The sequence below is a fragment of the Marmota marmota genome, unplaced genomic scaffold, assembly GCF_001458135.2.
Source record: "Marmota marmota marmota unplaced genomic scaffold, marMar, whole genome shotgun sequence".
NCBI lineage: Eukaryota > Metazoa > Chordata > Mammalia > Rodentia > Sciuridae > Marmota > Marmota marmota.
The window spans coordinates 52482833-52494835 of NW_025999977.1; the positions used below are offsets into that span (position 1 = coordinate 52482833).

The following is a 12003-nucleotide window of genomic DNA, read 5'->3' on the forward strand; positions in this document are numbered from 1 at the left end:
ACTGTGCAATGTGAGTGTTTTGCCGAGCCTGGAGATTGGCTTCCCAGTGAAAGTGCCACAGCTTGGATTATTTAGAAGGATCTGAGAAAGCAATGAGCGCATTCTGCAGGCACGGCCGCTGCCTCTCTGCAGACCCATCAGCCACATGTGACAGGAGAGCTTTCCAGCTCTATGTGTCTCATTGTTGTCTGTTATATTAACAAAGAGTGCCTGGCCAGGACCCATCAGTCATCTCCACAAAGAGCTATTTCTGTCGTCTTTCTTCTTCCACAACTGCAAAGATTGATTTGAGGCAGATAACCTTTTTGTGTGTGTTCCTGTGTGCCGGCTGGATGCAGCTGTTCCCAAATGCAGCATCACTACATGGTTTATGAGTCAGGTTTGTTTGTTTATTTATTTATTTAATGTAATGTGTGAAGCTAATCATCTTGATTATGACACAAAAAAAACATTTGACTTGAAATCTCGACCGCTGTGTTCCATCTCTCCATCTTGCTGTGAGCGCAGCATTCCTGAAAGGTTCATTGCTGGGACTAGATGTTTTGAATCTCAATTTTGGAATTCAGCTCCACTGCAGGATGCGGCAGAGCACAGATGTGAGTAGCCTACACAGCTGGGCTTCTGTCTTAGCCTGGCTCCACTGGAAAACAGAACCGAAGACTTTATTCAGGGAGTGCAAACCCAGGGCAGAGAGGATGAAAGTCAAGGTGAAGTGACAGATGAGCTCAGGAAAAGCACCCACCAGCTGCTTCCCCACAAGGCTAGGGGTCACCGTGGGCAGCTCCATGCTCACAGTCATCAGGGAGACTGCAACAAACACCCTTGCCTTAATGCAGCTTTTGCAGGGAGACAAGACAGGATTTACCCACCTAACTCCTTCCCCTCCCATCAACTACATTGCCCCACAGAAAATTAACACCTCCAGAACCCTGGGTAGCACGGAGCCCCTGCAGCAGTAGGTCGGGATGCCAGATCTCAGCACAGTCAATGTTGTTAGTGAACAGACATCTCCCTGTGGATGGGCTTGGTGGGAGTGGGGAGGACACGTAAGCCAGACTCCAGCCATCTTCTAGAGCTTCAAAGGCTGTGCCTGTGAGCAAGGTCTGAGAGATGGCAGTGCTTTGGAAGGAAGGAGAGTCAGATGGTTGAGGGAATCCAAAGGGGTACGTGATTTCTGGGCCCAGACAGCTTCTCTGCTTACACCCCTGCAGAACGCAACTTCAGTGGTAGGAGTTATTACTAAATGGAAAAACTATATCCTCCCCAGCATCTTCAAAGTAATTCCATTCTGATAGAAAAGGACTTAGGATGAGTGAGTACTACTCCTCCAATCCTGCTTACAAGAAACTTAATGCTGAGTAACTGGTGTTTGACAGACTTGAGCTCCTAAGGAGACTTACTGGTAGTGAGCTTTCCCTTTCCAATCAACCAGGAGGAGTGACTTAAATGCACTAATGCCTCTGTTTCCTTCTGTCCCAGAGGGAGGTCATATGACTACATATTGACTGGTGAAGAAATGAGCCTGGGGGTGACACCCAAGCTTGGAAGACTCCCCTGAGTTTGGTCCTAGGAAGGAGTCTGAGAGTCCCCAGGGAGCTGGGGCTGTAAACCTGCAGCACTGAGAGGAGGAAGTAGACGGCCCTAGGTCTTCAAGTAGGGGAGGCCAGGGGTGCGAAAGAGGAACTACAAGGGCCCTCGCTCCCCAAAGACTAAAGGGAAGGTGAGGAAGAGAAAGCTCAATGTGTGCAGAGGAAGGAGACCCGAGTCCATCGCGGGATTGTAAGACCACTGTGCATCACAGCAAAGGCACCAGCGGACCCCAAGACAATGGTGATCAGTACTTTGGGAGCAACTTAACGATGGGTCAGTAGCACCAGTCACATGAAAGCCATCGGAGATGCACTTAAGTCTTTCAACAAAACATTAAAGGGAGCATGTTGGTCGGGCCACTCTGGTTTCTATGTAGAAAATGGGACTGGAATGGGTTTTTTAGGACAGAAATCAGTTTAGAGACAATGGTCACGGACCAAGTGACAGGATGAAGCTCTGAATATGGCAGAGGCATGGCACAGGGGCCGCAGGAGGAGGGAGCTCATTCTCAGGTGAGACCCAGGAGGGGCTTCCAAGTGTGGCTATGTATCCAGAAGATGACATTATAATGTAGACCTCAGGCCAAGGCCTGGGCTCGGGAATGAGCATCAGAAGGCACAGAAGACACAATGATGTGATCCTTGTCGCTCCCACTGTTGCCCAGTATGAAGAACAACAGGTTCTGACAAAACACCAGCAGCCACTTTTACACTGATGTGGTATAAAGCACACGCGTGCTTCTTCAGTCTCTCTTGCCAGCTCAGTGACACTGGGACAAGCCACAGTGATGAGGTGTCAGACAGGGACCCCTCAGGGACGCTGGACCACTAGACATGATGCAGAAGACAGAAGCTAACAAAGGGATCTCAGTAGACAGGATGGACCATCGAGAACCAGGTCACACACATCTATGGCAGGACAAGCGGTCAGCAGAGAAATCCAGGAGAACACCAACAGGTGGGGACAAGGGACACACAGCACTGGGGCAGCTCCAGCACTAAGCCTCCAATATCAGTGACATGGGTGCCCTGCAAGTGAAGCTGGTGCCTTCATGTGGTTTCACTTGAGCAGAGGAGGACCAGAAGAAGCCTGGATTTAAACCTTTAGTGGGCCACAGAGAGGGAGGAGGAAGAGAATAGAAGAGTAAACTCTGGAGCCCGAGTCCCTGGTTTTACCCCCCTGCTCTCTCCAGTGTCTCCTGCCCTCAGTTGTGGTCACTGTGGCCACAGTCAGCCCAGCCCTTCCCTAAGGATCCTAAGTTGTGCTATGGATACAGCACAGGGGAGGCACCCCCATCCTGCCAGACAGGCATGGATGCCCACGAGAGCCTCGGCAATAGAAGTGCTTCACCAAGATCTGCTTCTGGACTTGTTCCCCAGAGCCTCTAGAGATACACCCCCATGAGCTCAGCAGGTGTGTGCCGCCCTCTCCAATGACACACAGACTCAGTGACAGTCTTCCAGCCTCTAGCTCACCATAAATAAGGTTTTTTTTTGTTTTTTTTTACCACCTCTTGCACAAAATAAGTGAACTTTCTTCAAAACAGGGGTGGGAACGACAAGAAGGGCATGCAATTATTTATTTATTATTATTTATTACATGCAATGATTGACTTATTATTATCTATTATGCTGCAAATAGTTCAAAGTGGACAGGAGGTTGTTTTATTTTTGGGTTTTTTTTGGAGGTGGAAACAGAAATCCCAACACAACAAGTGCTGCCTTCAGGGAGCTCAATGCCAAACAGAGATGAAACACAAAGGTGAATAGCCGGGAGGCCACACAGAGAGGGACGCTGCTCTAGGAAATGAGTCACCCAGGAGGAGCCCGAAGAGGAGAACTCTCCAATGGGCCAAGATGGGGCCCGGGAGGGTGAAGCTACTGAAGAGCCCGTGGGTCAGTGGGTAGGGAAGCCCCATGGTAGGCGGTAACTCTGGAGCAGGACTGGGCACAAGGAGAAGGAAGCATCAGTGTGAGCTTCACCTCCAGGACCGGGTTGTGTGATTGTCATTGTTCTTTTCTTTCTCCTTTTTTTCCAATACTAGGTATTGAATCCAAACCCTGGAACATCTGCACATCCTAGGCAGGCCCTCCTCAGCCGCATCCTCGGTCCTCGAGGAGTATGTGATCTTACTCAGAATAAGTGTTAAAAAGCCATTAATCTCTGATAGAAAGAATAGCAAATTGAGGGAGAATGTATGCCCTAAAGACAGGCTGCCTGGATTTGTAGGTGTTCTACTAATATCTTTCTTTTTTTAATCAATTTTTAAAAATTTTTGTTTCAACATGATTTTCTAATTTTTTATTTATATATGACATCGGAATGCATTACAATTCTTATTACACATACAGAGAACAATTTTTCATATCTCCGGTTGTATACAAAGTATATTCACACCAATTCATGTCTTCATACATGTACTTTGGGTAATAATAATCATCACGTTCCACCATCATTTCTAACCCCATGCCCTCTCCCTTCCCCTTCAACCCCTCTGCCCTATCTAGAGTTCATTAAGTGAGATTCTTAGCCTTTCTGTGCCTCCCATGTGAAGTGCAGGTAATGAAATGACCCCTCCCCAGAGGGCCGCAAAGTGCTTAGGAGAATTCTGGACATTTTGCATTCAGTAAAATATCATTATTACCATTATCTTCATTTTCTAAAGGATCAAATAAAAATGCAGGTTTAAATACTGGTTGTCTGATCCTTCCTCTAATTTGTTGTCAATAACAACAAATTATTGTGATATAAAGAAGATTAAAAACATTAACACTAATTTTCGCCATTTGACAATAATTAAAAGCAGTTTTTGAGCATCTTGATGTGCCCTGTCCAGAGGAACTTCCTTTAGTTACAGACATGTTCAGATCTGCACTGTCCAGGGGGGAGGCTCCTGGCCACATCTGAACATTGAGCTCTTAAAGTATTCTAGAATACCTCAGGAATCGGACCTTAAATGTTAATCATTGTAATTAATAAATCTAAATTTAAAAGCTTACATTGATTCAGTTACTTGAAAACTTCTATATATACTTGGAACAACTTGGGTATATGAATCCATACTTTCAAGTGCAAACTTTATAAAAATTAAATATAGATCAAATTTTTCCAATGAAAATTAAGCAATTTCCCACCTTGCTCAACCCATCACAGTACTGGCAGGGTGAGGGTGAACCCTCCCTTTAAAACTATCCACGCACTATCTCCTTTTCTTTAAACATACCTCCAAAAGATCTTCAACTTTTAGCTTCAGAGGATTTTTAAGTGTGGGGAGGAGTCAACATATACTTAGCTTTATTTGTACAAGGAACCACGTACAATGGCTCCGAGTCCTCCCCCGAGTGGCACCTCACCAGACAAGGTTCGTGTCTGTGCTGTGTGTGTTCAAGATGGGGCCATCTTCTCCAGGTTGTTGATTGTTTCCTTTTTATACCACCCAACAATTCAGAGTTTACTATGTCAACTTGGGAAAAGAAGAAGAGTCAGTTTCAAGTAAAGACTGCACCTTGCACAATGGGAATGTAAAGTCCTTCACAGTCACAATTGATCCAGGGCTTTGCTAAACGCCATTCACGTGCTGGGATTTTAGCCTACCATATTGCATTTGAATCCTATCAAACCCTCTAAGATGGGTTCAATAATAATTCCATTTATAGATAAGGAGGGTATTTGAACTCTGGAGAGCCTCAGCTGGTAAATCATAGAATTGTTTTAAGTTTTCTTAAACCTCAAGCTCTTGCTCTGTGTAAAGAGATGACTTAGATCCTAAAAGAAGCATTGTATCCATCCACCTGAATTCTCAATGAATCCTGGAGTTACATCTGTTACTTTCTTGTAATCTGACTGTTATGTTTCATTATTTGATTTAATTATCCAAACACAAAATGCTATCCAAATTGAAGGCTGTGTCTTTACTTCAAGATACTTCAAAATGATAGTGAAAATTATTGCTGATAAGTCTTCCTAAATTTATATGTAGGACTATATATTATGGCTTAGGTCTGGAATGTCCCCCAGAAAGCTCATGTTTTGAAGGCTGGGTCCACAAACCAGCAAGGTTTAGCCATGGGGCTCTTGGGAAGTTATTGGATCAGGAAGGCCATAATTTCATCAGTGGATTAATCCATTTGGTAGAATTATTATTTAAATGAACTATAGTGTGTTGACTGTAGGCAGGTGGAATGTGACTAGAGGAAGTAGGAGCCTGAAGGCATGGCTTGGGGACTAGACAGGTTCGTGTTTCTCTCTCTCTCTCTCTCTCTCTCTCTTTCTCTCTCTCTCTCTCTCATTCCTGGCTCCCAGGAACTGAGCAGTTTCCTCCACACACCCTTCCACTATGATGTTCTGCCTTATCTCAGGCCCAGAATAATGAAGTCCACCAAGTGTGGACTGATTCTTCCGAAACCATGAGCCAAAATACATCTTTCTTCCTCTAAATAGTTCTTGTCAAGTATTTGATCCCAGGATGACAAGGTGACTAACACACCACACAAGGGAAAGTGACATCCCATTTCCAAATTATGAACCACTCCTTCCTTGTAGCACATGCCTAAATCTCCTGCTCTTTTCGTTATTCTTAGGCCTTCTTTGAGAAATCTAGAGCAATTTGAACTTTTGAAAGTTAAATGTCAGTAATAAAAAATATCTAATATCTGTAAATGTCTCTATTAGATCGAATAGTCCACTCAATTCTAGTGAAACTGACACATAGTTTCATAGAAAACTTTAAAATTTCCATTAAGTTCTTGTCTGACAAGATTCCTTCTACCATTCTTGATTTGCATTATAAAAATAAAAAGCATGCATGTCTCCAGCTCACCAACTCATTTGATGAGAGCAAAGGGTGCAATTTGCAAGTAGAGACCTCAGCAGACAGTCTGGATGTCAAGAGATGTCACCATCACCGCAATGTCTGTCCTCTGACTCCTGAGTGTCACCAAGTACAGAAAGTAGGTAAGTCCATGTGACAGTGACAGACAGGAATGCAGATTGTCAAAGCTTTTGAGTGCAAAAGAATGATGACACATTCTGATGTTCTTGTGAATGAGGCCACAGGTGAGTGCATGCCTTCCTAGCCCCACACTGCGCCTGCCTAATGATCCAATCCCACTCCATACGAAGACCTCTTAATGAAAGGGAGCAGAATCAAAATGTGCTCTGAATGTGATTCTGACCCTGAAGAACACTGTGGAGCTTGCTCTTCTGCTACAGAATAGATAGCCACTCACATCCTGAAGTTCAGTTCTCATGTACCCAAGAATGACACCACTTTTGTGAGGTTGAGGAGGTATGGGAGGGGACAAACAATGATCATCTAGCCACGGCTATATTTTTTTTCCGTTGGTAAAGAAACTGTAGCACAAAGAGGTCAGTTTCCATGGCTATATTAAAGGACTAGTCAGTTACATGAAGGTGCCTATTCTTGGGATTAGAATTGAAATACTCCAGATCTGGACAGAAAGACTGAAGTGAGCTTCTGTGACTAGTGTGTTAGCTAGCTCTCCATGGCTATCCCTAAATATCTGAAGAAAACCGACTTAAGGGGAGGGAAGATTTATTTGGACTCCTAGCTTCCGCCCATGATTGGTGGGTGCCAATGCTTTTAGGCTTGCAGGGGCAGGGATGGCTGACTGAAGGGTGTGGCCCACGAAGCTGCTCTCTGCAGGGCAGCCAGAAAGCAGAGTGTGAGGAAGAAGTACCCTCAGGCCACAGCCCAGTGACCCCTCCCTTCAACAAGGCCCCGCCTCTTACAGTCTCCACCAACTCACAACAGTCCCTCCAATTGTGAACCCATGAGTGGATCAGTCTAGTGATGAGGTCAGAGCCCTCAGAATCCTATTCCCCCAAAGCCCTGAACCCTGCTACCCTGGAGACCAAGCCTTCAGCACATGAGCCTTTGGGAGCTCTCTGACTCCAGTCTACAACACCTAAGTAAGACTGTCCGGATCTCAGCTCCTGGGAGAAAAGCTGCAAGGAACGGGCAAACCAACACCTGAAAATACTTCTTCAAATCCTGATTTCATCTTTCTTGTATATATACCCAGAGGTGGGACTGCTAGATCATATTACAATTCTATTTCCCATTTTTTGAGGGACACCCACACTGTTTTCCATAGGGGTTCCACTATTTTACATTCCCACCAACAATGTTAAAGTTTCCAATTTCTTCGTATCTTCTCCCACTGTATTAGTTTGCTTTCTGACACTGTAACAATGTTCCTGAGGTAATCAACTTGTAAAGAAAACAGGTTGATTTGGGCTCCCGTTTTTGGAGGTTCTATTGCATGATCAAGTGGTTTCAATGATTTGGGCCTTGGGTGCAACAGCAAATCATGGCAGAAACACATGGCAGAGGAGAACCACTCACCTCATCAGCCAGGAACCAAACAGAGGGAAGTTGGGACTGGGGTCCCTCAATCCCCGTTCAAGGGCATGCCCCTAATGACCTAGAAACCTCTCACTAGGCTCCACCTCTTAGAGGCTCCACCACCTCTCCGTAGCACAACCCTGGGGACCAAACCTTTAACACAGGGGTCTTTGGGGCCACTAAACTTCCAAACCATAACACCAACTTATCTTTTGTACTTTTGGTGCTCATCATCCTAACAGTTGTAGACAGTCTCTCATTTTGGTTTGATTTGCAATGTCCATCCATAAATGGGTGGGTAAGGAAAACGTGGCATCCCATAAACATAAAGTGGGATGTCATCCGCTCTTAGGAAAAGTAGGAAGTTCTGCCATCTGTGAAAACAGGAGGAACCTGGAAGGCATTTTGCTAAATGAAACAAGGCAGTCACAGAGGGACGATGCTGTGTGGCCCGTGCAGGAGGCATTTAGGGCTATGAGAGTGAGGACAGCGCAGAGCTGTGGCTGTCGCGGACAGCTGGGGAAATGAAGGCACTGCCATTTACTAACATGAAGCCTCAGCCCACAGGTGGGTAAGTGGCGGAGCTCGGTGTCTGTAGGGGGAACGCTGAGCTAGGCGCTTGAAGACATCCTGAGCAAATCCCATGTTAAGTGTTTTTACCACCATTTTTCTTAAATAAGAAAGACTGTGGCCACAGAGAGTGTGCTAGATCTTGCAATCCCTCTGCTGGTCGAACAGAATTGGAAAGGCATAGTGATGACTTATTGGGGAGGAGGCCAGGTGGCAGTTAGATGCCATAAACACGATTCCTATCCCATGGCCTAGTCAGAACTCCAGCACAGCCCGCAGGCCTGGCCCTGGGCTGCTGCTCCCTGCGTCTTGCTGACCACGTACCTGAACTCTGAGAGGCCTGCGGGTGAGGGAAGGTGGTTCCCATGAAGGTGGAGCCAGCCTCAGGGACAGCAGTGACATCTCTCATCGCCATGCTCTTCAAGGATAATAACTGGGAACCTTGGGCACGTCCCCCTCACAGGGACTCATCTGTCCTTGCGGAGCCTCAGCCTGCAGGAGGAAACGTGACTTTGCTGAGGTTTTCCCGTCACTCAGGTTATATATATTTCTTTATGGGAAATTGTTCTGAACGTGGAAAGCATGCCAAGGTTTTCTGCCGGACGCTGTTTCCTGTTTTGTACAAGTTTTGGGTTCGTGTTGCTTTAGATCAGCCCCTATTTTGGTTTTCATTGTGTTTTGTGCTTCTTGCCCAACCAGGCAAGCCAGGATACTCAGTGGCAGTAACTGGTTGCAGATCATAAATCACTTTCTAAGGCTGTATTGGGTGATCCCACGACCATGATGTGAGGTAGGAAACTCTCAGCCCCTGGTTCAAGGAGTTATTTCCACTCCCTGTTCTGTGTTTCAAATCTTCCCTCATTTTGCATTCGGTCTGCGCCTGGTTTTCTCCCTTGGATAGTTGAGCCGTAAGTCAAACTGAACTAACTGATTGGATGTTGCCAATAGGCCATTCATCAGTCCAATCAGCCAAGAGGTGTGGAGGGCCTCCCCAGGCAGGTCCCAGAGCAGGAAAAGCAAAGTCTAAAGAAAAAGCAATTGTTCTGAACCCGTGGAGAACTCCCTCCTCACTACCACTGCCTTTGCAGGTGCTAAGAGAGCCCGAGAGGTGTGGGCACTCAGGAGCTGGAGCAAAGCCACTCTGATGACCAGACTCATCTTTCCCCAACATAGCCAACTCCCTAGCAGTGATCCACACCTCAGGATGCAGTGCTTGGCTATTTCCCTGGTTCCCTGCCCTCTCCTTACTGAGAATCCCGTTCCCTCACTCAAAACTGGTCTCAGTCATCCCCTGTCCACACTGGCGGCCAGGCCTGGCGCCTACTCACCTTCTTTGAAGGTTTGGTGGGTCTCCTTTGCAAACCAGGTGAGCCTGGCTTTGGTTGCTGAGGAAGACATTGATTATCTGTTTAGTTTATAGGCAGCTGTGGGTTAACTCAGATTCTTTTTTTCCAGTAGATGCATGAGTGTTTTTCTAGAAGGACATCAGCTTTAATTTTTCAAATGTAATGGCGTGATGTTGTTTGGAACATTCTCTTGTGGAACTTGGGTCTTTTCTGCTTCTGTTTTTCTACCCTGTGTGTGTCTAATCTTGCTCACCAATGGCATTTCTCACTTGTTCTTAATAGTGCTGAAAGCCTGCATGCTTTATTAATTTTTACAAAGGACCACTCTCTGATTGTGTTGATAATCACATATTTTGTTTGTTTTTTCACAAAAAAAGGTAAATACACTATGCCTTATGGAAAAATCCCAGGGATCCCGTATCCTGAGCATCACCTGGAAGGAGAGGGCCCTTCTCTTCATGAGAGCCGAGCAGCCCAGGGCCCAGCAGCAGGACCTACAGGACGCTGGCCTCTGGCTGCCCTGCCAGCACCTCCACTCCCCAGTAGAGAAGCAGTCGGCCCCGTGCTGCAGGCCGGGCCTGAGTAGTCTCGTATGCACCACCATTAGGTTTCTAAAGGAAACAGTGATTTTATTTTTCCTTCTTGGGCTTTGTATTGATAACAATTTCTATATTCCCTAAAATTTGGGAATCTATATATTACCATTCTAGACTTGCACACATTATTATAAAGTTTTAAATGTACGTTCTTAAGTGTGTTTTCATAGAAAGTCAAGGTGTGGTGGCCAAGTGTGGTGGCACACATCTGAAATCCCAGCGACCCAGGAGGCTGAGGCAGGAGGATCACAAGTTCAAAACCAGCCTCAGCAATTTAGTGAGACCCTGAGAAACTTAGTGAGACTCTGTCTCAGAATAAAAAAGATTAAAAGGGCTGGAGATGTATAGCTCAGTGGTAAAACACCCCTGGGTTCAATCCCTAGTACCAAAAAAAGAAAAAGAAAAGAAAGTCTAGTTGTGTGTTTGCTGACCCTCTGCAGAGTACATACCTCTTACCATGTTCTAATGGCCACTCAACACAAATAACCCTTACCTAGAGAGTTTTAATTTTACATTTTAGTATGAAATAGTTATCACATAACCAATAATTTCTGACATATTGTACTAACTTCCGTACTCACTTCCTGTTATGACTTTCACCCTGCCTGGATTCTTTCTTACCTCTCTGAATGTTCAATAGAAATACCGCTAATGAGACAGTGGGTAGTAAGATCTTTTAGTCTTCCTGTCCCCTGCCCTCCACCCTGATCGATGCTCTTCCAGGCTATATACTCCAGTTTCCTGGTACCTTTCCTCAGCTTGTTGGAGGCTGTGTTTATGTCTCTTCTCACATCTCTTTCAGCCAAGGAGAAGATTGCCCAAGTGGACCAGATTCCCAGCAAGGGCACCTGATGTATGCCAAACTTGACTTTGCAAACTGATATAGGGATCCTGAGAAGGGAGGTTGTGAAGAAGTCCCCAGATTCTATGGCCACCTCAGAGAGACCTCTATCCTGCCACCTCACAGAGATCCTCGTCCTGTCATGGTGGACTGGCGTGATGGCCAGAGGAGGCGGGAACCAGAGCTCAGGCATCCTGGAGGCTTACAGTCATGGTGTCCTTGTTAAAAAAAAAAAAAAAAAACATGTGGTTCCCACTTCTTAATGCCATTCGTGTTTTGTTTTAAAATTCTCCTGATCCTGGGAATAACCTCGCTATGGAGGTGATCTCACTGGACCTGACCCTAGGTCTTTCAAGAAGCTTTTCTTCAACTCCATGAAAGCTGAGTCTTTGTCCCAGACTCTGTTCAGAGCCAGCCCAACACCTGGCCCACAGAGGGCTGATAGTCAGCCAATTCATTAAATTAAATTGGTCTGAATTATTTCAAGAAGTGAGTTTCGCATCAGGTATTAAAAGAATTGTTTAGCAGAAGGGACCTTGAAGGATATTGAAGGGAGTGGTGTGTAAACAACATTAGAAAAGGTGGAACAAGCAAGACCCATAGAGGTATAGCCCAGGAAACCACCGGATTTGACCAAGTAATATTCCAGGCCACATTCTATTAGAAATTCTGATATAATTTAAATAGTGAGCA

At 45.6% G+C, this 12003-nt stretch overlaps 1 long non-coding RNA gene across 3 annotated transcripts in view; it reads right to left on the reverse strand.

The window, feature by feature from the left end:
• Nucleotides 1–367: 367 nt before the first annotated feature.
• Nucleotides 368–12003, reverse strand: part of LOC125617258 — a 28199-nt gene continuing 16563 nt past the window's right edge. For all 3 annotated transcript variants that reach the window (XR_007348201.1, XR_007348200.1, XR_007348199.1), the window contains one exon: nt 368–640. This is a non-coding gene — a long non-coding RNA (uncharacterized LOC125617258). The remainder of the gene's footprint in view (nt 641–12003) is intronic.